The sequence below is a fragment of the Lytechinus pictus genome, chromosome 9, assembly GCF_037042905.1.
Source record: "Lytechinus pictus isolate F3 Inbred chromosome 9, Lp3.0, whole genome shotgun sequence".
Lineage (NCBI taxonomy): Eukaryota > Metazoa > Echinodermata > Echinoidea > Temnopleuroida > Toxopneustidae > Lytechinus > Lytechinus pictus.
Window position 1 is genome coordinate 7706435 of NC_087253.1, and position 4754 is coordinate 7711188.

Sequence of the window (4754 nt, forward strand, 5' to 3'; positions counted from 1 at the left end):
CCGACTGCACTTAATGAGATGTCCGCTGTGCTGCGTTGGCCGTTGCTGCAGTGGCACTCAAAATAAATACGCGCAGTCAAAATTTATGCTCTAAAATTTAGTATCGGATCTTGACTCACCTTGTTAGGTATGTTTATTCCATATTAAAGGATCCGGCGCTAGTGTAGTTTCGCACCTCCCCGTTTAATGGTTTTCAAACATGTACAATCTCACCCTAAATAATTCACAACCTAAAATACTTGCATCTGAGCCTCCAAAGTCCAGTAGAAGTTGAATATTTGCCGTTTTGACACTTTTTTTTACAAAGTTTTACACCTATTTCGGAATCACTCGGTCGATTGAAGCTCAGCGCTGCACATAAGCAGTCGGTACGCGTACAGTACGTACCACCTAGTGAAGTGCAAGAAGAGCGAGTTTTTCTATGGTATCTTCAAAAATATTTTTTCCCCTCTTTCAGCTTGCACCAAGTATTACGGTAGTGGTTGTGCAGAGTGGTTGATGTTTTTTGTGTGAAGGTGTGTGTGGGGTGTGCGTGTGTGTGATTGTTTGAATGAAATAAGAAATGTGAAAAATGTGAATACACGTAGATTTAGCGATGAAATAAGAAATAATAATGTAGAGCCTTCTTTTGAACTCTGAGAGTAATGACATACACGTAATATGATCACCTCCCTGCATGTAGTGAGTGTATGCGCATGCAAACAAAAGGATGAAATGTTCATTGCATGTCCCAGGTGGTATGGATGGAGATGGTACGGCGTGTGGAAAATTGAAAAATGTAATCTACTAGCATGAAATCAACATAGCATACAATCAACATAGCATACAGTTGTAAACTGAAGGAAAGTTCTCTGACCTAGAGTTCAAAACAAGGCTCTATATTATTATTTCTTATTTCATCGCTAAATCTACGTGTATTCAAATTTTTCACATTTCTTATTTCATTCAAAAAATCACACACACGCACACCCCACACACATACCTTCACACAACAAACATCAACCACTCTGCACAACCACTACCGTAATACTTGGTGCAAGCTGAAAGAGGGGGAAAAATCTTTTTGAAGATACCATAGAAAAACTCGCTCTTCTTGCACTTCACTAGGTGGTACGTACTGTACGCGTACCGACTGCTTATGTGCAGCGCTGAGCTTGATCAAGCGACCGAGTGATTCCGAAATAGGTGTAAAACTTTGTAAAAAAAGTGTCAAAACGGCAAATATTCAACTTCTACTGGACTTTGGAGGCTCAGATGCAAGTATTTTAGGGTGTGAATTATTTAGGGTGAGATTGTACATGTTTGAAAACCATTAAACGGGGAGGTGCGAAACTACACTAGCGTCAAGGATCCTGTATGAATAGCCTTTGGAATTAGATTTTCTGCATTGTAATCTAGACCCAATTCCACCGTTGTTTTTCAGATTGTCGGTACGGTAATTTGGGCGAGAGCTTGTATTTTACTTTATTTACTTTTTGCGAATGATCGATATCTGGGTCAAGTCAGGGAGCATGCGCAATTCAAAGTTGAGAGAAAATATCGAGCATGAGCATGCGCAGTTCTGCCCATGAAAGTATATCGAAAAATATACGGAGCTACAAGAAAACTATACGGAGCTAATTTCAGCGATGTGTTTTCCTATTGAAATTATACTTTGTCACATGATCACGAATTGACCAATCGTTTATCTAGAATACTCATGAATATTCATAAGAGGGATATAAATATATATATATATATATATATATGTATATATATATATATATATAAATGTGTGAAATTATACATGTACAACAGCTTTGGCAACTCTTTTATTTAGATATTTTGTGAAAGAAATGGATGAAAAGAACAATGGTAGGCGTAGCTTCAATGAAGGTTCCCCAGAGATATCTACCCTTTGGAATAATTGGTGATGCCCAAAAAATGTATCTGCCGGGAATCGAACCCGGGTCCCCAGCTTTGAACGCCGGTGCCTTAACCACTAGACCACAGAGACGGGTTAGTGGCTAGGGCGACCCCGATATGTATAATTTCACACATTTGTATACTTTCTCTCATACGTGTACTGTATCATGGACCTATGAAGAGATGGACATTCATCGCTTACCTAATGAATTCACTAACAGGTGACTGTAATTGTCCTCTGAATAACATTCTCTTCGTACTAGTCTATTTTGGTTCAATGATCGTCACCGTGAGAAGGGACGGAAGCAGTTCGTGACTGGACATTTATATTTCACAAATTATATGCGCAATAGACAACAAATCACTTAAATCATGGAAAAATTGATGTGCAGTTCTTTTTTACCTTTGGTAATCCTAGTTCCATATGTTTTATTTGGGAGAAATGTCTGCATATTTTAATATAGAGGCAATATTGTGATTGATTGTTCACCATTTGAAATTTAATTTTCCCAAGTTTCTCCATAATATTCCAGATATACGTGGTACATAACATATATAGATCGTGTATCTCTCAATGTTATTGAGGTCCTTATGTGTGAGCGGTAGTTAGCGGATCTATGATATCATATTTTATATCATAAAGATCGTCTGCTTCTCAAGTTTGCCGCTCCAAATATGAAGCATGTTGACTGAAAGGCTCATGCTAAAACAGGGTATCAGCCAACAAAAATCAAGACCGGGTAACTGTTCCGTCTTTTGGCAATCAGATACGCCTTGGTAGTCATGGTAATTGCTATTGTTACAACACCTGTATGTTCTCATTAAGATGTGCATAACCAAGCGACGGTGACTATCATTGGACCAAAGAAATGCTCGCGTTGATAGTCCATCTCATCATAGGTCCATGACTGTATCAAAGCAATAGCTTTGATCCTGCTGAGGCATGGCGGCATGTCATTGTTCAAAACCCACCTACACCCGACAAAGGAAATTATAATTGGCATAGTGTCGAAAATCTGTCTATCTGATGGTCAACCGGATCGGGGTCGCCCTAGCCACTAACCCGTCTCTGTGGTCTAGTGGTTAAGGCACCGGCGTTCAAAGCTGGGGGCCCGGGTTCGATTCCCGGCAGATAAATTTTTTCGGCATCACCAATTTTTTCAAAGGGTAGATAGCTCTGGGGAACCTTGATTTAAGCTACGCCTACCATTGTTCTCTTCATCCATTTCTTTCACAACATATATATATATATGAACTTTACACTATTAGGCCTATTGTTTAACAGATTAGATTCAGTCAAAATGTATAAGATGATAATTTATTATACTGTACACGTACATATACGCACTCAAACCCCATAAGCGCGATCTTGTAGTAACCCACTTTACTATTTTATTTTCTTAACAGATTAAACAACCATACTTAATTGATTGAAGATTATAATATCAAACATTGTTTGAATTTTAAACAGTTGCGCTTTACATAACTGTGCAGGTTGCCCGTTTGATGCAAATCGCAGTCTCTTCGTCATATGTCAAATCGATTTAGAAAATGTAAGTAAGATTTAACAGATTTTGTAATAATCAAATCAATTCACATTTCTTCGTCTTTGACATCTGCCTCTGAAAGATACCATGTAATTTGTATGATCCTGTCAAACATAAAAAAAAATCTGATAAAATGTAGTCAGGAAACTGAGGATAATACAAACGGCTTTTCATTTCCTACCCATTTTTTTTTTTAAGATTTCTATTTCAATTGTCACAATGATTTTATCGGCCAATTACTATCGTCACTAGCTTCCTTTGGGATAATGCAATAATGCCGCATAGACTTGATCACAAAATTGAAAACCACCGTCATAGTCAAAACGATTATGATGATAATGTATACATTAACTGTACACTACACCAGGGCCATGGGAACAATTTTTTCATTACAAAATGGAAGTCAAATTGGTCAAAAATTGGTCCAGATAATTTAAAAAGCAAAAAAAATAAATAAAAAATAATTTCACTAAAAAATGAAGTCCACTTTGGTTATATTTTTCGATAAAAAAATCCTGGGGTGCTGCCTATGGAAAAAATATACGCAGCACTCCCAAGGAAATTCAGCACCCCCGCTTTCCAGGGCCATGACATACGCACACACACACTCAAACCAACAAGCGCGATCACGCACTAACCCACTTTACACCCATCTTGACGCGCCCACGAATACCTTCGCTCCCCACACCACACTCACACACACCCACAATTACATCCTCCCTCACACACATATTTATAGATGCTGCCAATCGGGAACTGTAACAGAAACACTCTGTATAAAGCGGGGACACGCATATTGTTTAAGGCATCTATCTATCCTGTTACGTTTATTATTGTTGTCCAATGAATTGTGGGCAATTTTTCCAAGTATTTTCCAAGGGCCATCTACAGTCGCTTTGCAGCCATTTTTGTTCTTTATTATTATTATTATTATTAAGAGGACCGACGTCCACATTTTTCGTAAAAGTCACAGTTTCAGTGGAGTGCCACACTAACCCGGTCATAAGTCGATGTGGAGCGTTGTGGCCCAGTGGATTAGTCTCCGGACTTTGAAACAGAGGGTCGTGGGATCGAATCCCAGCCATGGCGTAATTTCATTCAGCAAGAAACTGATCCACAATGTGCTGCACTCAACCCAGGTGAGGTAAATGGGTACCGGTAGGAAGTAATTCCTCAAGAAGCTGTGTGCGCTGTGAACGCCTAGCTTAGCCGGGTAATATAGGAGCGCCTTGAGCACCTAACAAGGTGGATATGTGCGCAATATAAATACCCTATATTATTATTACACTTGTGCATATACGT